General features: G+C 33.8%; 1 protein-coding gene across 6 annotated transcripts in view; it reads left to right on the top strand.

Moving 5' to 3' along the window:
• The window catches only part of LOC129750741 (homeobox protein PKNOX2-like), a 227,925-nt gene that overhangs the window by 133,611 nt on the left and 72,380 nt on the right, over positions 1-21,934 (top strand). For all 6 annotated transcript variants that reach the window (XM_055745760.1, XM_055745763.1, XM_055745764.1 and 3 more), the window contains exon 4: positions 2,136-2,160. The gene's annotated coding sequence lies outside the window, so the exon portion shown is untranslated. The remainder of the gene's footprint in view (positions 1-2,135; positions 2,161-21,934) is intronic.

Raw genomic sequence — 21,934 nt, 5'->3', positions numbered from 1 at the left:
GAAGAAAAAAAATTCATCACAATTTTTATTTCGTTAAAACTCATTGACAGATTTAACTTCGTATTTTAGGCTTCCAAAACCCTTTCATGATACGTTTTATTAAACTTGCTAAAAAATTTCGTTTTGGTAGCATAAATAAAAAAATTACAACACAATTTGTTTATTTTTTGTTTGATTCGCAATATAAAGTGTATAAATCCGGGAAAAATTCGGGGTGTTTTCAATAAAATAAGGGCAACCGGGCTGGGCCTCGCTGTTCCCAAATTTTGTATCAATTATCCGGGCAAACCCGGATAAAACCGGGCAATCTGGCAACCATACTCTAAAGTTAATGAAACTTCAATGATGCCTGATTTAGCTGTTATTGGAAAATCAACGATTAGGTGCTATCATTTTGCTTTTAATGCTTTATTTTTGTATAAGTTTGTCATCATATTTCAGCATTTTGATACTTTGTTGGAACCTTATTTTGGCATCGGGAAAAATACAACACCAAATAATAGTATCATTCCAGTGTTGATACCTAAGTTTGGTTACTGTTTGCAATTGATTTAGTCAAAATCTGCTCGAGTATGATGTTGCTTTCTCAATTCAAATGCATTCCAACTAATGGCAAGAGATTCTCAAAAAAACGTTTTGAAACAATTTTAGCAAAAATTATGAATGACCTACTAAGCAGTCTAAATATATTTTAATATTTCAAAAAAAATCGTTGAAGTGTGTAAAAACTACAACTGAAAAAATTTAGAATCGTTTTCTCAAACAAAATTTATAATTTTTTATTCACAATAAAGTTTTTCGTTGAGCAAAAGTTATTTGTAATCATAAAACTCAACTTATGTGAGTTTTTAAGTCAAAAAATAATTCAGGGCAAGGAGTTAATTAATAAAAACATTAAAATCTAGGTTATTCAAGATTTATTTAGATGACGATATAATTTTTTCAAGGCTTTTTAGGGAAAAATCTTCAACTACCATTATTCAAGGTGAGAGATTTTCTATGTAATACACATTTGCTTAGCATTGTGACATTTGTCACTTTAACAGCAAAAATTTAAGTTTTCTTACGTTCATTTATTCAAATTTTCACTCATTTTTCATCAAAATTCTAATATTTTGAAACAGTTTTAAAATATTCTTCTGAAGTGATCCCAAAATATTTCGATTATTTGAAAAAATAAACCTTTGATTAAACTTCCAAATTTTCTGTAAAATTCTTCAATTTGACCCAAAACCTACACAAATTAACAACCATAACTCTTGAACTTCCCATATTTTTAATTAATCCTCAAGAAAATAATTATTAAAACTGAATAATAAATTGTGATATTCAAATTGTTCTTGAACAATCATTACCAAAAAGTTTATCAGAAAAAGGCATATTTTAAACCCTTCCCAAAAATATGTTTTATTTGACACTTTGATGGGTTTGTTTCGTAAATTCCTTTTTATTGGTTTTGAAATTGTCTAAAGCGATACCTTGAATTCACCTTATATTTCCATTCGAGGCTAAACCAACTAAGAAATTAAAATTTTTTAGAAGAAGGACAATGACCAAAAATTTACGTTTCGCATCAGATGTGCCATTTTTCTTTCTTTCTGTCTGTCCAGAGCAGTAAATATGTAGTAATAATAAAAATTTCTTTAATCTCTGTATAAGTAGCAAACGAATTGCCATACCAAAAAAAGCCAGGCACGGGTAAAATGTGAACTGGGGGGGACTCAGTTACATTTCAGCTGGCCCATTATCATTCCCACTCCACCAACGCGGGCGGCGTTTTAAAACCCATTTAATCGACTTTTAATCGAGTTCGATGATATTCTGTATTTCAAAACGGGAGCCTATAAGGCGGCTTGCCGGGGAATGGAAATGAGCAAGGGGTGTGGGATTATCTCTTTTAATTACGTTTTCGCAAGCCGCGTGCCAATAAATATCGGTTTTTATTTGTCGAGTTTCTGGACATTAACGTAAAAGTGAGTGGAAATCATTTCGAGATCCGATGCCAATAAAACGGTCGTTTTCTGCTTCGGGAAATTATCTTCCAATTGTGGTGATACTTAAGTTAGTAAATCATCTGCGCTCTTGGCTTTACTTTAATCTTAATCGAGTTTCTTTCTTTCTTTTACTTTTTTCAGATACCTGATATGCGTAAACGTTAAGGTAAGTGACATTGTTCATAGCTAACGTATTCTCAGGTCACAATCGAAGGCCGTCTTGGCTCATAATTTCAAAAATTTGAATAAACAAAAAAAACTAAGTCTTGAGGTTTACAATTTTCTATACATGGCGACCGTCAAAAACAGTTCAAAGGTTCTATTTTCGTTAGCTGAAATATGCCAGGCTAAATCCTGCTCGCCTTTTAATTATATACAAGAAAATTATGACCTACTCACATAACAATTCCTTTGACCCGCGTCCTTCTAATCTATGTATGCCGAAAACTTAACTCAACTGGAACCGCAATAAAGTGAAAAAGTGTGTGATGAAAGAAGTTGGCTAGCTGAGTGGATCCTTCATGCTTTTTCTTCCCGCTTCGTTCCATTGTGCCCAAACCCATAGCTCCTGGAATGACGAAGTTTCCAAACGTGGTGTAACATTTTCCTCGGCTGCCGGGAAACTTTCAAGGGTAGAGGGACTTCCTGGGTTGCTTGCTTGCTCTGCATAAATGTATGTTGGATGAATAGCTGCGAACACAAAGTAGCACAGAACAGGAGCTGACATCTTTTCCCGAGGAGAAAACTGCAATAAAACGCAAATGTTACCTTTAATATAGAAAATATGTACCTCTTTTCTCAGTCGCATTTGGGCGCGCTTCCTCGCAGAAAAGGGCGAGAGGGTGAGAGAAACTTTTACGGGAAAATCCTTCAGAACCGCAAGGAAGCAACCGAAGCGTGGACCTACGGATGCTGCTTACTTATGCATCGACATCAGGGGATGATTTGGACTTTTCCTGGCGTGTGCTCGGTTGTTGCCTCCAAAAAGTGTTTCGCGGATTTTTAGAAAAGATATTTTTTATTTGTTCAAAAAAATACCACTACGCGTGGTTTTTTTTTTCATTCATTTGTCATTGTGACAAATTTCACATTATACATGTTTAGAAGACAGAAATAAAAATTATCAATAGTGAAAAAAATCATTTAAAAAAAACGCAACATGCCAAAAACGTAATAATTTTTTGAAAGAGAGAAGGCGGAATTTCAAGATTTCCGAAATAGAAAAAATCTTGCGAAACTAAGCAGTATTTTAAAATGCTTATGTTTTGATAAATATTCTTCCAAGTTAGCCCCGATTGTCAGGCACATTAAACCTAATCTAATCTCAATAAAATCACACCTCTAAGAAAGCGAAGATAACCTCGATGATTCCTATACAGCAAACGACCATAACAGCGCTCAATGACTTAATCAGTCCTCCGGTAGCTTTTGAATGGTCCCTCCCGTTTATGGCGGACGTGTTGTTAAAATACGAACGACTCAAAAGCTCAACAAGTGTAAGCAAGTGAGTGCATAATATGAGCGAGCAAGCGTTAAATAAAACACAAAATAACATAAACCTACTCGTCGCGGCTGCTGCTGTTGCCTTCAAGGCATCACTTTTATGCATTGCAGAAGCCCGGGCTAATGGCTGGTTATTCTCGCTAATTAGACACCAATAAAAGATTTACGATTCTCCTACGTTTAGTGACGATTTTATGATTTGTTTACTATTATGTGAGCGGGTAGCAGCCTGCGGTATCACTTGAATGTGTTTTATTGATTCAAAGAAGAAATAGAGGAACACTTTCCGTATACAAAATAAAAAAGAAAATTTGAATTTTTCAGGTTTGAAATAATAGAAAAAGACCTTCGTCAAGAACAAAATGCATGCTACCAAAAATGAAACACAATTGTCCCAATTATAATAAGAACTCTTAATATCACAGGAATATATAGGAAAAAATCGTCAATTTTGAGTAAAGTTCAGTAATCGGTTCCTCTTCTCTTAATTGTAGATATGGGTAAAAACTCAGATAATTTTTTTTTAAATTTTTTAATACCTTTATGATTGAAAAAATTAACAAAATTGTCAAAATTGTCAAAATTATCAAAATTGTCAAAATTGTCAAAATTGTCAAAATTGTCAAAATTGTCAAAATTGTCAAAATTGTCAAAATTGTCAAAATTGTCAAAATTGTCAAAATTGTCAAAATTGTCAAAATTGTCAAAATTGTCAAAATTGTCAAAATTGTCAAAATTGTCAAAATTGTCAAAATTGTCAAAATTGTCAAAATTGTCAAAATTGTCAAAATTGTCAAAATTGTCAAAATTGTCAAAATTGTCAAAATTGTCAAAATTGTCAAAATTGTCAAAATTGTCAAAATTGTCAAAATTGTCAAAATTGTCAAAATTGTCAAAAATTGTCAAAATTGTCAAAATTGTCAAAATTGTCAAAATTGTCAAAATTGTCAAAATTGTCAAAATTGTCAAAATTGTCAAAATTGTCAAAATTGTCAAAATTGTCAAAATTGTCAAAATTGTCAAAATTGTCAAAATTGTCAAAATTGTCAAAATTGTCAAAATTGTCAAAATTGTCAAAATTGTCAAAATTGTCAAAATTGTCAAAATTGTCAAAATTGTCAAAATTGTCAAAATTGTCAAAATTGTCAAAATTGTCAAAATTGTCAAAATTGTCAAAATTGTCAAAATTGTCAAAATTGTCAAAATTGTCAAAATTGTCAAAATTGTCAAAATTGTCAAAATTGTCAAAATTGTCAAACTTGTCAAAATTGTCAAAATTGTTAAAATTGTCAAAATTGTCAAAATTGTCAAAATTGTCAAAATTGTCAAAATTTTCAAAATTGTCAAAATTGTCAAAATTGTCAAAATTGTCAAAATTGTCAAAATTGTCAAAATTGTCAAAATTGTCAAAATTGTCAAAATTGTCAAAATTGTCAAAATTGTCAAAATTGTCAAAATTGTCAAAATTGTCAAAATTGTCAAAATTGTCAAAATTGTCAAAATTGTCAAAATTGTCAAAATTGTCAAAATTGTCAAAATTGTCAAAATTGTCAAAATTGTCAAAATTGTCAAAATTGTCAAAATTGTCAAAATTGTCAAAATTATCAAAATTGTCAAAATTATCAAAATTGTCAAAATTTTCAAAATTGTCAAAATTGTCAATATTGTCAATATTGTTGAAGTTATCGAAATTGTCAAAATTGTCAAAATTGTCAAAATTGTCAAAATTGTCAAAATTGTCAAAATTGTCAAAATTGTCAAAATTGTCAAAATTGTCAAAATTGTCAAAATTGTCAAAATTGTCAAAATTGTCAAAATTGTCAAAATTGTCAAAATTGTCAAAATTGTCAAAATTGTCAAAATTGTCAAAATTGTCAAAATTGTCAAACTTGTCAAAATTGTCAAAATTGTCAAAATTGTCAAAATTGTCAAAATTGTCAAAATTGTCAAAATTGTCAAAATTGTCAAAATTGTCAAAATTGTCAAAATTGTCAAAATTGTCAAAATTGTCAAAATTGTCAAAATTGTCAAAATTGTCAAAATTGTCAAAATTGTCAAAATTGTCAAAATTGTCAAAATTGTCAAAATTGTCAAAATTGTCAAAATTGTCAAAATTGTCAAAATTGTCAAAATTGTCAAAATTGTCAAAATTGTCAAAATTGTCAAAATTGTCAAAATTGTCAAAATTGTCAAAATTGTCAAAATTGTCAAAATTGTCAAAATTGTCAAAATTGTCAAAATTGTCAAAATTGTCAAAATTGTCAAAATTGTCAAAATTGTCAAAATTGTCAAAATTGTCAAAATTGTCAAAATTGTCAAAATTGTCAAAATTGTCAAAATTGTCAAAATTGTCAAAATTGTCAAAATTGTCAAAATTGTCAAAATTGTCAAAATTGTCAAAATTATCAAAATTGTCAAAATTGTCAAAATTGTCAAAATTGTCAAAATTGTCAAAATTGTAAAAATTGTCAAAACTTTAAAAATTTCATTTTTGTCATTTTTGTCATTTTTGTCATTTTTGTCATTTTTGTCATTTTTGTCATTTTTGTCATTTTTGTCATTTTTGTCATTTTTGTCATTTTTGTCATTTTTGTCATTTTTGTCATTTTTGTCATTTTTGTCATTTTTGTCATTTTTGTCATTTTTGTCATTTTTGTCATTTTTGTCATTTTTGTCATTTTTGTCATTTTTGTCATTTTTATCATTTTTGTAATTTTTGTCATTTTTGCAATTTTTGTCATTTTTGTCATTTTTGTCATTTTTGTCATTTTTGTCATTTTTGTCATTTTTGTCATTTTTGTCATTTTTGTCATTTTTGTCATTTTTGTCATTTTTGTCATTTTTGTCATTTTTGTCATTTTTGTCATTTTTGTCATTTTTGTCATTTTTGTCATTTTTGTCATTTTTGTCATTTTTGTCATTTTTGTCATTTTTGTCATTTTTGTCATTTTTGTCATTTTTGTCATTTTTGTCATTTTTGTCATTTTTGTCATTTTTGTCATTTTTGTCATTTTTGTCATTTTTGTCATTTTTGTCATTTTTGTCATTTTTGTCATTTTTGTCATTTTTGTCATTTTTATCATTTTTGTAATTTTTGTCATTTTTGCAATTTTTGTCATTTTTGTCATTTTTGTCATTTTTGTCATTTTTGTCATTTTTGTCATTTTTGTCATTTTTGTCATTTTTGTCATTTTTGTCATTTTTGTCATTTTTGTCATTTTTGTCATTTTTGTCATTTTTGTCAGTTTTGTCATTTTTTGTCATTTTTGTCATTTTTGTCATTTTTGTCATTTTTGTCATTTTTGTCATTTTTGTCATTTTTGTCATTTTTGTCATTTTTGTCATTTTTGTCATTTTTGTCATTTTTGTCATTTTTGTCATTTTTGTCATTTTTGTCATTTTTGTCATTTTTGTCATTTTTGTCATTTTTGTCATTTTTGTCATTTTTGTCATTTTTGTCATTTTTGTCATTTTTGTCATTTTTGTCATTTTTGTCATTTTTGTCATTTTTGTCATTTTTGTCATTTTTGTCATTTTTGTCATTTTTGACATTTTTGACATTTTTGTCATTTTTGTCATTTTTGTCATTTTTGTCATTTTTGTCATTTTTTAATTTTTGTCATTCTTTCCAGTTGGGTTTAGACGCTTTCTGAAGTTGCTTGCTGAACGTTTTTATGTTCAATTTCTTAAGTGAGGCGAAAGAGTTAATAAGTCATACAAGATGTTTTAAGTTGGCGAAATTCACTCTTCAATTCTTTTCAGCTTCGATATCAAATTCTTCAATATTTCGCTCGATCTGGTTAGTACCGAGACAGCACATCAGCAAACCATCCCGGGATGTTCTGTGCGACCATTATGGCCGGTCTCTCTGCACCAATTCTGCAAAACCAGCGGGATTGCATGTATTATGTATGAGGAAAAACTGGAAACTGCAAAATATGAAACCGCCACCCATATATAATACCCAGTCGGTTTCAGCGTCTCGGTTTTATGCATAAAGATTTTCGGAAAATGATACACAAAAGAAAAGGCAAACGATGGAAAAGTGTGGAAAAAGAAAGAGAAACCAGACCCAAAAAAAGTTGAACAAAAATAGCAAAACTAAAGAAATTTTTGTTTCTTTTCCATATAATTTTCTCCCTCTCCTTTCCACTGTTTCGATATGATTTGCTTGTGTCAGAAGGGGAGGAGGCGTTTGTGATCTGGCGATGCTCCGACACTTTGCCAATGATGATGCCACAGCTCCTGGAGATGAAAAGCGAGCATCCGACCGGCTGAACTGAACTCATCCCGAGTGAACCGAAGCGAGGCGAAATTTAGATTGGTTGACGCGCTGCGTCTGAAGGGGGAGATATTTTTTTTTTAATTCTTTTGTTAAAATTAATGGTGACTAGAAGAGTGTACAATCATTTAGAGGATCAGGTTTTTTGATCCAAATTTTTTTTCTAAATTTGATCAAATGTTTTGAAAATATTTGAAAATAAATTTATTTCAAAGAAAAAAAAACTACCACCAACAATTTGCGCTCCTTGTGCACTGTCTGGTTCTGAATGGGTGGATGAAATTTCCATTCTGTTTCCCACCCAGCTTTTCTTCATCCTGTCCTCCCCCACCAATTGAAATCATGTGGTGTAGTGCCTCGTGCGTCGTTCGTTCGTGTAGCATAGTGATACACGTGGGAGTTGTTTATGCCCTCTTTCTCGTCCGTCGATCCTCGACGAAAGACCAACCGGCAAATTTGCCACTCCGGTCCTGGATACTGGAGAAGATGGGTTCCCGGCACACGTGTGAACAACTCTCGCCTCTTCTAACTAAATAGAAGTGGGAGCCTCTTTCTCTCCTCCAGAGAAGAAGGAGTGCAGAAGTTCCGAAACGGTCGGCGTGGAAAAGTGGAAGAAGTAAATGGTGCGAGCTGTTTTCCCAAAACAGCAAACAAACAGGATGTTGTAAGCCATGCCAAGGCACAGGCAGACGCGCTCGCTCCTCCTAGAGAGATGTGGAATCATCATCAGGGCCCTTATCTTGTTTGCCAGGGCGTTTTTATCAACACCGCCAGCCAAGTTTCTTGGCTACATTTGGCTATTACTGAACGGTGTTCAGCTGTTGAGTGTGCGAGTCAAAACGCAAGAAACACTTTAAAATGTTTACTTTTAGAGAATGTGTGCCTTTCACGTGGATGTAACACTTGTTTTGTAGAAGTTTCACTCTAGTTGTAGTTTTCAAAACTTTTAGGGTCTAGCACTCTTAATCCGGGATAACATGGAAGAGAAACAAATATTTGAGAGAATTTACATTCAGATTTAATTCTTAGTTTATATTGCTTGGTTGACTTCTCATATTCACCTTAAATCATTGAACTTAAAATGCTGAGTAGGTATGTTTATACATCAACAATAAAAAAGACTTAAGATATGATTTTGAATAAGAATCAATGTAGAAAAAAAAAATTAATGAGAGCTCTACTTATGCATTTCCAATTCCACAACTGCTGGCGTGACTAGGCAGAACAAGTTCTACTTCGAAAATGGTTGCTACACCGTGGTTGATCGAAGCCATCAATTTTGTGCAAGGGCCAATAGAATGGTGCTTGAGATTGGCACAATATTCTCAGTGCGTAAAACTCATGCTCTCCCTTTGAGAATAAACAATAACGACGGACAATAAAGGGAGGAGTGTTAGTAAGATACTTTCTAGGATCAATCAACAACCTTTTGTCCCTATAAATTCCAAGACTGAATTTGAAAAGTTCAGAAACAAAGTTATGTCAATATCACCAACTATAGAAACCGTCTATACGTCTGCGAATCTTTATACAAATATCCAAGGAAAGGGTTGAAACTTACGATTTCCTATCGGTTCCTCCGGTGTCCGGAACAGCAGCAGACGATTGCTTGTTTGTTTTGGTTCCTCTTGCTATGTCCAATTCACAATTGATGATTGCTGAGAACAATAGGATGGTGATTATGATGACAATACAATTGTTTACATCATCACACTGTGAAGCCACATTACTCAAACTAGGTTCTTGGTAACTCAGCAGTTTGAGGAAATGAGAACATTAATAGTGAGGATTTCACCATTCTATTTGTTGGATAATTTTCCCAACAATACGTAATATTGATTCCAGAGTGTGCATCGATCGATTTGAAGAAATCTAGCGCAACATTTCAAAAGGGCGAAACTGCCAAATGTAAACAAATTGAGTTAACGGTCATTCCGTATGTAAGCGGTTGCACTCTACCTAACAGACGCGGTTTCATCTTAAAATCAGTTAAAACTTTCAAAAAATTGATAAAACTCAATTGGGTGAAACTTTCTGTTGATGCATTTTCGTTGGAACGTGAGTTACGCCTATTCATAATGGGGTTAATTTTTCTATTCATGTAGGGCCAATAGGCGTAACTAAGTTGACCGTGTGTGATAAAACGGCCTAATTAGTTTTTGCGTGTAGGACCAAAGGACGAAACTTCAAAACCAAAACCAAACGGGCGAAACTTGCAGGCGTAACTGGAATCGAAAACAAAAAAAGGGCGATACTCGAAAATTTCTGAAATTTAGTGAAAAAAAGTTAAAATTTTTGATAACCATTGAACAATAAGTGAATATAATGCACATTTTTTGATTTTGTTGAACAAAAAGTGGGCGATTTTTAAATAGGATTTGATTGAATGTTCGGGAATTTCAAACGCGTTTTTTCTCGTTTCGAGCTAACTGCTACTTTCGCCCTATAGGAATGCTACTCTAGAAATGTTTACACTATCACACTGTGAATTGTTTTTTGTTTTTCTGGGATTTTAACACTCTCGTGTTATTCATCCCCTATATCATCACACTGTAAAGCTAAATTACTCAAACTAGGTTCTTGTTAACTCAATAGTGTTCCCAGATATTCTGAGTGGTTAACTCATAATATCACACGGAAATGAGAACATTAGTGAGGATAACACTTAAGTGTAAGAGTGATAAATAACTATCGCTAATTCACATTAGACTGACGCTCACTGACAAAATCGAATAAACGATAACTCTATTCCACCACTAAAACCTGCGTAGAATTACGCATTACATCAACTCCTATTTCTATCTATGAGGCAAAGATTAAATACTTTGAAGCTGGCAGAAAGACAAAACAAGCATATTTTTTTCGAAAATTTTCTTCAAACTAGCTTCTTTTCCTAACTTTTATTCCTGATATATTAATGAATTTAAAAAAAAAACGACTTTTCATAATCGTTGTAAAGTTGGAATAATTCATACAATTCATAAAGGTCGTTTTTGATAATTCATCAATGCAATTCTACTCTTTGCGTCATATGAATTTCGCTATTTAAGACGAAGAAAAAAATTAATGGTGTTCGCTAACCAACATGATATGATCATCATTTTTTTTAATATAACATTCAAAACACCATTTTCAATGTGCGTTTTCAATCGATAAAAAAAAACTTTCCAATGTCACTCACTAAACTTTGTTATCACGCAAACATTAAATTTTACTTCGGAAGTCCGAACTTGTGACTTCCGACTAAGAAAACTGAAGTACTAGACTGTCGGAAGTCTGTGTTTTGCTGTTTTTTTTTATTTGAATGGACATTTTTTTCAATTGAAGCATCTTAGCTTGTTACCAATCAGATACAAATCGCATATAGTTCTCGATTTTGGAAGACCAATTCTTGCGAGCTTAATCTGATTCTTACAATAAAACATATTCGGCAGACATCGAAACGCAATACAATTTCCAATTGTTCACTGAAAATTAAAACGAGGTCCTTCTGTGCCAATCGTTTGAAAAAAATGGCACTTTTCAATAGATAAAGATTGCGCTTCACAAAAAAGGATAAATTTTCGTTTTAATACCTGAAAATATTTACGCAGTTGGTATACATGAAATAAAGAAAGAACTTACCAAATATCGGATGTAGCCAGCTGAGCTCAGGCGAGGCTTGCGCTTGACGACATGTAAAGATGCTGCGTCGCCAAAACTATCCACACTGCAGTTGGTAACTCGAACTGCATAGTTTTCTGCTTCCGGGATTCGAAGATTCCTATACGATAAATATCTACTATTTTCTTCTCAAATTTATAATTTTTCGGAACTTTTTCGCCAGCTTGAAAAAACACGCTATAACGCAACAAAGGATTGCTTTGATTTGAGAGAATATGCTGAACCGATGACTTGGGCATGTTATCTAAAAACGACATGAGTTGCTGAAAAAAATCACGAAAAATACAAAAATGACAAAAATGACAAAAATGACGAAAATGACAAAAATGACAAAAATGTCAAAAATGACAAAAATGACAAAAATGACAAAAATGACAAAAATGACAAAAATGACAAAAATGACAAAAATGACAAAAATGACAAAAATGACAAAAATGACAAAAATGACAAAAATGACAAAAATGACAAAAATGACAAAAATGACAAAAATGACAAAAATGACAAAAATGACAAAAATGACAAAAATGACCAAAATGACAAAAATGACAAAAATGACAAAAATGACAAAAATGACAAAAATGACAAAAATGACAAAAATGACAAAAATGACAAAAATGACAAAAATGACAAAAATGACATAAAAATGAAACCAAAATGAAACCAAAATGACACAAAATGACACAAAATGACAGAAAAATGACACAAAAATGACACAAAAATGACACAAGAATGACACCAAAATGACACAAAAATAACACAAAAATGACACAAAAATGACACAAAAATTTACAAAAATTAACAAAATTACAAAAATTACAAAATTGACATAAATGATAAAAATGACAAAAACGACAAAAGTGATAAAAAATTTAAAAAAACATAGAACTGACATATTCTATCAAAAATGATTCAAAATTGTATAAGATTGCTCAAAAAATATAAATTTATATAAAAATCACAATTTTGTCGCGCGATTCGGAACGTTTGAAGTCTTATCTACGGTAAGAGGTCCGACCTGCACCGGAAGAGTGTTTCTCGATGTCAGGGCAGAGAGGCAACAAAAACAAGACCAAGAGCTCCTTCGACCTGGCACAGTCGGCAATGATCAAACAGCTTCAGCAGCTCGTTGCCAGAAGAAGAATATTCTCAATCTAGCATCAGCCTATCTGCGAGCGAACCTATGCCTATGTAGTGTTTGTCCTAAGACACTCAGCATCCGATTGCAGCAGATTAAGTACCTACCTATGTTATGTACAACGAATGTGACTGTGACGGCTTGCCGTCACACACAAACATCGCTCGGCCAATTAACTTCAATTAAACGAGACTTTATTTGAATATTTTATCTGTAGATGGATCACTTTCGTCCCGAGATGTTTCATACAGCCATGCACCGGTATCTATCGGTTGAATATTCAGCTAGCTAGAGCATCTTGGAAGGAACTTGTCTTCCTCAGGGAGTTGTATGTTGTGAAAGACTATACGCAGTAGAAGTGAGGGTAATTGTAAGTGAACTACTTTTAAGCGTTCAATTGTATCAAAACTGTCAGAAAAATTAAATTTTATGTTAAATTCTTCAATAATAGTCTTATTTTTTTTCTAATTTAGTCAAAAGACGTTTATTCCGACGTTTCGATTCAAAGTGTCGTCATCTTTAGGGATCCTAAAACGTGTTTTATTCTTTTGTTATTTATTACTTTTTTAAAGCTTATAATAACATTATTGAAAAATCAATCCCTCCTGATTTCAAACAAAACCAAAACGGTAGAATATTTTTCTCCAATTTAAGCGTCATTCTCAACAATCCCAGAGCCATCTTATCACGCTTACAACATACTTGTTGAGAGACGATAAGTCACCGTCTATCGTCATCGTCTTGGGCTGGGAGCAGCGCGATAAGCTTAAGTAGCACAGGAATAAAACCGGCAGCAGCTAAACAGCCTCGCTAAGCTGCTCGCTACCATCCCATAAAGGTAGGTGGAAGCGACTTAAGCCAACAACCATTTTCGTTTAGCTGCTTGCTGCTATTAAACGTTGCTTCAAGTGGCGCGGTCAATATTGACAGTTTTCATTACGGAAACGGCAATTTGTTTGAGTTTGTTTGTTTATTGTGGTGTTTGTCTCGACTCGATTCGACACCGCAGCGCCTGGTTGTTGGCAGTGATTCTACGAGATTTGGTTTCGGTGTTATCTTAAGTAGTTTCAAAGTGTATAAATTTAAAAAAAAACACAGATACATTTTGAGGAGAGAAGTCAAAAAATGACAAAACGGTTGTGAAAGAATAATAATGATAGCAACAAAAATTAGAAAATTGTATAAGATAAAGATGAAAGATAGATGATCAGTGATGAAAGATGAGAGATGAGAGATGAGAGATGAGAGATGAGAGATGAGAGATGAGAGATGAGAGATGAGAGATGAGAGATGAGAGATGAGAGATGAGAGATGAGAGATGAGAGATGAGAGATGAGAGATGAGAGATGAGAGATGAGAGATGAGAGATGAGAGATGAGAGATGAGAGATGAGAGATGAGAGATGAGAGATGAGAGATGAGAGATGAGAGATGAGAGATGAGAGATGAGAGATGAGAGATGAGAGATGAGAGATGAGAGATGAGAGATGAGAGATGAGAGATGAGAGATGAGAGATGAGAGATGAGAGATGAGAGATGAGAGATGAGAGATGAGAGATGAGAGATGAGAGATGAGAGATGAGAAATGAGAGATGAAAAATGAAAAATGAAAAATGAGATATGAGAGATGAGAGATGAGAGATGAGAGATGAGAGATGAGAGATGAGAGATGAGAGATGAGAGATGAGAGATGAGAGATGAGGGATGAGAGATGAGAGATGAGAGATGAGCGATGAGCGATGAGCGATGAGAGATGAGAGATGGGAGATGGGAGTTGAGAGATGAGGGATGAGAGATGAGAGATGAGAGATGAGAGATGAGAGATGAGAGATGAGAGATGAGAGATGAGAGATGAGAGATAAAGATCAAAGATGAAAATTGAGAAATGAAAATGATTGATGAGAGATGAACGATAAAGAAAAAGATATGAGAGGTTAGAAATGCGGGATGCGTTCTTTTGTTATTGAAGATCAAAATGTTCATTTCAATTTGAAAAGAATTTCGATCTTATATGGTCGGGATTCGACCAGACCGAACTGAAAGCCATCAGCATTTTTTCGAGTTTCTTTAGTATTATTGACAAATATTTTCATCTATAGACGAAATCTGCAAAACTTATCAACCCTATTCAATAGTTCCTAACCCAAGGAACAAATCCCATTGAATTATTTTAGATGTTGCGTTAGCGCACAAGGATAACAAGAGTTTCAAAATCACCAGTTTAAAAATTTTCTCATGGCGTTCAGTTCGATCTGGTCGAAGGCAGGCCATATATTAGTCGATCGAAATTATAATAAAAAAATTTCCTTCTGACACGTTTTCACGATTTCAATTAGAACAATCAAATTTCCGATAAAGCTCTAGTCAATTTCGTCTCATCGTCGGCGCTTATTGAAATTCGCCACAGTCCTGAAGGTTTTTTCCTCCCGGCGAACTTTCGTACGCACAATCAGCTTTGCCAGGGCAAGAAATCGTACCGAATTCGTGTATAATCCTACAAGCGATGGGTTCCCCTTCGGAAAAGTCGTGTCACTCTTGATAAGTTTCTGTCGCCAATAACCGGTGAGGGTAGATTAAAATTTGCCCAAACTTTCCCTTTCTCGAGTTCTTGTTGGAAGGAAATTGGGGTATCGCACGATTCTAATAAGTTGAGTTGAGTGAAAAAAAACTCAGAACCAGAACTGTAGAATAGTATCAAAATATGAAGTCAACTGTAGGATTTTCGTTAGTGAGTTTTTTTTTCGCTCTACTTTGCCGGATCTGAATCCCCGAGAAAACCCGTGTTCGGTTCAGGTCACGAATCGACCGAGCTCATCATAACTTTGATATCGCAGTAATGGAACCGGAATTTGGGGGGAGGGCTTGTGAATATTGAAGGCTGAAATTGAAAGTTTTGTTTCGTTTTTTCTTCCTATGTTGTTTTGCTATGTGACCCAAAATCTGCTTATTATGTCAAAAGCAGTGATTCTTAAGATATTTTGAAAAATAAATTTAGTTAAAATCAACAAATTTCGTTAAATTTTTAGGTGAGAATTGACAAATGAGAAATGAGTAATGAGAAATCAGAAATGAGGAATGAGAAATGAGAAATGAGAAATAAGAAATGAGAAATGAGAAATGAGAAATGAGAAATGAGAAATGAGAAATGAGAAATGAGAAATGAGAGATGAGAAATGAGAAATGAGAAATGAGAAATGAGAAATGAGAAATGAGAAATGAGAAATGAGAAATGAGAAATGAGAAATGAGAAATGAGAAATGAGAAATGAGAAATGAGAAATGAGAAATGAGAAATGAGAAATGAGAAATGAGAAATGAGAAATGAGAAATGAGAAATGAGAAATGAGAAATGAGAAATGAGAAATGAGAAATGAGAAATGAGAAATGAGAAATGAGAAATTAGAAATGAGAAATGAGAAATGATAAATTAGAAATGAGAAATGAGAAATGAAAAATGATAAATGAAAAATGAGAAATTAGAAATGAGAAACGAGAAGTGAGAAATGAGACATGATAAATGGGAAATGAGAAATGAGAAATGGGAAATGAGAAATGAGAAATGAGAAATGGGGAATGGGAAATGGAAAATGGGAAATGGGAAATGGGAAATGGGAAATGAGAAATGGGAAATGAGAAATGAGAAATGAGAAATGAGAAATAAGAAATGAGAAATGAGAAATGAGAAATGAGAAATGAGAAGTGAGAAATGAGAAATGAGAAATGAGAAATGAGAAATGAGAAATGAGAAATGAGAAATGAGAAATGAGAAATGAGAAATGAGAAATGAGAAATGAGAAATGAGAAATGAGAAATGAGAAATGAGAAATGAGAAATGAGAAATGAGAAATGAAAAATGAGAAATGAGAAATGAGAAATGAGAAATGAGAAATAAGGAAACAGAAATAAGAAATGAGAGATGAGAAATGAGACATGAGAAATTAGAAATAAGAAATGAGATATGGGATATGAGAAATGAGCTATAGATATGAGATGTAGGATAAGGTTTCAAGTTGAGAACCTCAGAAAAAACTGATCAAGATAACATCAAAGAGTATACACACCACTATTCGACAAGACAGGCATACCGAAATTGCCCCTATCGGATGGCAAAGGTCGAATTAGGCTCGTTTCTTCTAGGTTAAGCCCTCGGAAGAATACTTCCAAAAAAAACTGGAAAAAAATTAGGATGTACCCGAAAAATAGGAGCTTGTTGAAATGAATTTAGTGAGTGCGTGGCAGTGACTGGTTGGATATTCTGTATTAAATGAAGAAGAAACGGGGCCTTCCCAACCACCAAAGCAAAATGTCACAGCAGCGGCGAGAAAATAGAATGACTTCGGTCCCTAAGCTCTTGGGAGATCTGGTGTGATAACACCACTTCACCCCGGTCGGCAGCGCTCTCTCACGTCCTCTAATCCCCTCTTTCCAGAGCAACCCCAGGAAAAATAATGAAGATGCCACAACAGTTCAAGGGACCAGCAGATAGAAACCGAACGCTGCTATCAATTTCCTGCCAACCCAAAGTATGTAGCAAAATGGAAGGGCTATCAGTGGGTTTTTTTGGGGGTTTGGAGGAAGACAAGAGTTGAAAATCTTGTTTCAATTCCCAAATTCATGAATGAAAGCTCTCCCCCGGCAAGCATCCTTTCTTCAAACTTCGTCCGGCTGGGTCGGCGTTTGAATTCAGATGGACCAACCCTTCTCATTCACGTTTCGTTCCGACACAAGAAGCAATATATGAGATTTTGTCCACGGTTTGTCCACGGCCAACCCCCGTTCGTCGTTGTTGATAACACAATATGGCAGCTGTGGCCTGGTCGTTGACTTGGCTCTTCTGGGTAGGTACCTACCTAAATGTTTCCGGCCGTTCAACGAGAAGGCGACTACCTCGAAATGCTTTTATCTGGGTCTGGCTCTGAAGAGCTCGGAACGATCCCTCTGGTGCTGTGTGCTCTGCTCTTGTTGGTTAGCTGGCTGGGCTTAGATGTGATATGATAAAAACCGGAGCTCATTTGGCTCTGAACACTGTCACTTCAAATGGGAAGTTGGAGTTTTTTTTTCCTTTTTTACGTTCTTTCAATTTATATAACATTTTTTCCCCTTGATAACAGTTCTTGAAATTCTTTACACAAAATAGCGTATTTCAATATTATGCAAGTATTGAATATGAGGTGAACTAAACATGTCACGGTAGACTGCGTCGATTTGGGGTCATTTTTTAATTTCTCAAACACTAGGGTCTTACAAGTTTGGATTTGGTTCAAAACTCATCCATGATAAGTAATTTTTTTTTTTAATTTTATTAATGACCTTGTAACCCTGAGTGTTTATTCAGGTCTTAATCTACTTAAAACTAATTTTACAACTATTTACATTCTATAACTTTTTACAACTATTTACATTTTGAAAATTACAATTTGAATTGTTTTTTACAACTTTACAATTTTTTAATCAGACCACTTGTTTTTAGGAATTGTATTAACTTTGTTTCCGCTTCTTCAGTATATGCAAGAATATCTCCAAACGTAGTTCCGATGTTGCTTTCTTGCCTTTGTTGTTCATAGATTCTGCAGTTTATTACAAGATGTTTTACGGTTTTAGTTACCCCGCAGGATTCGCAGGTCATGTCGCTTTTGTCAATCAGATGATGATGTGTTTCCCACGTGTGCCCAATTTTCAAACGTCGTGATGCCACCTTTTCCGGTCTAGATTCAGTAAAATATTTCCAAGGGCGAGTGGTACTTCTTACTTCCCGTAGTTTGTTCTGCGTAGCATTTAACCATTCATGATCCCAAATTTCCCAAACTTTTTTCCTTATTTCTTTTATAATGTCCTGTTGAGGAGCCGGGATAGGGTGGACATCAAGGGTTAACCCGTTTTTAGCTGCTAAATCAGCTTTATCATTTCCATATATGCCTCTGTGACTTGGAACCCAGCATAACTGAATGTGATGAATTTCTCGAACAATTTTGTTGATTGTTTGGATCCAGGGATGTCGAGATTCACTGGATTCTACAGCTAGCAATACGCTAGCGGAATCAGTGAATACGACTTGGGCTTGGGGTAAAATTGTATCTTGAATTCTTTTCATTTCTAGCATTATAGCATATGCTTCAGCAGAAAAAATACTAAGAAAGTTAGGGAGCGAAAAGGATTGAGAAACGTTGTTATGAGGATGAAAAATTCCAACAGAAACAGCAGAACTTGTTTTCGAACCATCAGTAAAGCACTTTGTATGGTTGATATATTTCTGACCTATCATGTTTTGAAAATTTTGCTGGATGACAATGTTTGAAATTTTTTATCGCGGTTTTCTAACATTTCCCAGTTGATTCTCGCAGGTGATAAATTCCATTTAACAGGGTAAAATATTCTTAGCTGATGGTAAATTCCAGTTAAGTGTCGACTTTTTTTATTTGTTAGAAAAGAATAGATCATTACATACTCTATTTACATTTTGATTCTCACCATTTTGAAACTTGACAAAAATTTTTGCAAAATTGTAAAGCAACGTATATTTGAATGGTAGAATTCCAGATTCAACCATGATGCTAATTATAGGACTTGAGCAGAAGGCTCCGATTGCCGCCCTGATGGCTTGTTATAAATTACTTCAAGCTTTTTCAAATAATTGTTACTACATAAAATTAAAACAGGGATGGCAAAAAAAAGACGAGTGAAAACAATACTTTTTGAAATATTTAAAATATCACTAGACTGGCCGCCAGTTTTTATGTTTGATATAGCTTTTATAATATTACATCGTTTCTCGCATATCTTTGCTGTTTCTTTTATGAAAGGAAGAAAACTCATATTGGGTATTAAAGTCACTCCAAGCCACTTAACTTGTTCTACATTACTTAACAAAATTCCATTGATTTCTAATAGAGTTGGGTTGAGATTCTCCTTCTTTTTTGTGAAACGCATAACTACTGTTTTATCAGATGAAATCTTGTAACCAGAACGTTTGGACCAAGTACCTATTTTTTTGAGTGTCTTCTGTAATTTTTTCCGCAACACTTTGCCATTCTTACCGGAGACATACAGAACAATATCATCTGCAAATACTAAAGCTTTAACATCACGTGGAATGTAACTAAACACAGAATTGAAAGCAATCAAAACAAATAAACACTCAAAACCGAACCTTGCAGAACACCGTTTTCTAAAATTTTGGAATCCGAAATGTTATTACCAAAAATAACTTTGAAGGTACGATCTTCAAGAAAGTTCTGAATAAATCTAAACATGTTTCCACCAATTTGCCAATCTTTGAGTTGTTTGAGAATACTAAAACGCCACGTAACATCATATGCCTTTGAAATATCAAGAAAAACTGCATCTGTCATTTGTTTCCTCCTTAAAGACTCTTTGATATCTTCTGTTAAAGTTACTATATGTTCATCAATTGATCTACCTTTTTGGAAAGCAATTTGTCTCGAATCTATTAAGTTTCTTCGTTGTAATTCTGAAGCTAAACGAAATGAAACCATCCTTTCTAGTACTGTGGAAGGACACGCGTTCGACGAAATTGGTCGTATATTTTTTGGATTAGTTGATGCTTTGTTCGGTTTCGGAATTGGCGATTCCTTCCAAATTTCTGGAAAACTACCCTCCTCCCACAGATTATTAAAGGCTCTAAGAAGAGTAAGCTTAGCATGGTATGGTAGATGTTGTAACATGGAGTAATTAATGTTATCTGGACCACAACTTTTTCCTTTTCCTTTAGCTAAAGCAGTCATGAGTTCGTGAATAGAAAATGGACAATTATACAAATCATTATCAGCAAAGTTGTAAGATATTGGTTGTTCTTGTTTGTTTTTGTATCTCAAAAATTCAGTGTCATACGAATCATTACTTGAAATATTCGCAAATGATTCTGCCAAAGTGTTGGCTATTTTTATAGGATCATCAGTTAAACCATCATTTGTTTCCATGATTGATATTTTAGAAGTTTTACTGAATCCTCGTAGGGATCTGATTCGTCCCCACATTTCGCTAGGCATAGTTTCAGAATTAAAAGATGAAGTAAACGTTTTCCAGGATTCCTATTTCGCTTTCCAGATAATTTTCCTAGAGCCTGATCTAGCTACTTTGAACTCTTCTAAAATTCTATCATAGTTTGGATGATCTTTCCCTATTTTCCTAAGAGCTCTAAGTGTTTTTCTTCCATGTTTGATAGTGGAGTGGACCTCATCTGACCACCAAGGATTCCTTTTCTTAGGTGGAGTTTCTGAAGTTCTGGGAATAGATTTTTGTGCTGCATTTACAATTTCAAAAGTTATTTTCTCAACAGATGCTGCACAACCAGCTGGAAAATTTTCGTCAATGATATTTTCAAAAGTGTTTCAATCAGCTGCTTTAGTGACCCACTGACTACCCCTGGTAATATTAGATGATTGACGCCCTGTCGATATTTTTATTGGAAAATGATCACTTTCACAGAGATCTTCCAAAACGTTCCATGTGAAATCTATTACTTTTTCCCTTTTCCCTATCGTCAAATCTATATTGGTAATATTACCTGTGCTTGAGCAAAAATCGGTTCCAGAGCCGTTAAATCAAATCATTTCAGCAATTATTTCAGAAATAATTCTTCCAGATCTATTGGCTTCAATACTTCCCCAGTCCGGATGACAAACATTAAAGTCTCCTAAAATTAAGAAAGGAATTGGCAAGGCTTTAATAAGGGATGAGAGTTGCGTCTTTTTCCCAGTGTCCATTTCTGAGGTATAGAGATACAACACAAATTTTAAATGGGTATAAGATTTGAATAGTAGCAGCTTGAAGTTGTGTATTTAAGGGAATTTCAACATGAGGAATATTTTCTAAAATTGCAATTGCAACTCCACCCCATGTGGAATTGTAATCAACGCCTTTTTGATCGTCGTTTTGTGGTGTATTTCTTGTAAAGCTATAAGTTGAGGATTTATGTTTGCAATCAGATTGTTCAATTCATTCCGATGGGAAATCAAACCATTCATATTCCACTGTATAATATTGAAAATAAATTTAATTAAAAAGAGAAAAAGGACAGGATTTAAATACTATCAATGTCAATATCATTTCCATCAAACATGTCATTATCACTGCGAGAATCAATTGTTGGACGAGATTTTCTTAAGTATTTATTGGGTGGTCCTTTACTGTTAGGCGAGGAAGGGCTGTCGATTTGAAGGTTAGATTTAGTTGGCCGTGTTTTCTTTAAACTATTTTGATCGGTTCTTTTACTTTTCGGAGCTTGTTTCGGCTTTGTTCCGGTTACAACTTCATTTGTCTCATGTTGAGATTTTTTAATATTCAAGTTATTTTGGTGAGAGACTGTGGGAATTGCTTCGGCTAAGTAGGCTTTGCTTGAG

Source organism: Uranotaenia lowii, chromosome 3 (genome assembly GCF_029784155.1).
Source record: "Uranotaenia lowii strain MFRU-FL chromosome 3, ASM2978415v1, whole genome shotgun sequence".
NCBI lineage: Eukaryota > Metazoa > Arthropoda > Insecta > Diptera > Culicidae > Uranotaenia > Uranotaenia lowii.
This window is presented reverse-complemented; position numbering and strand designations above follow the sequence as displayed.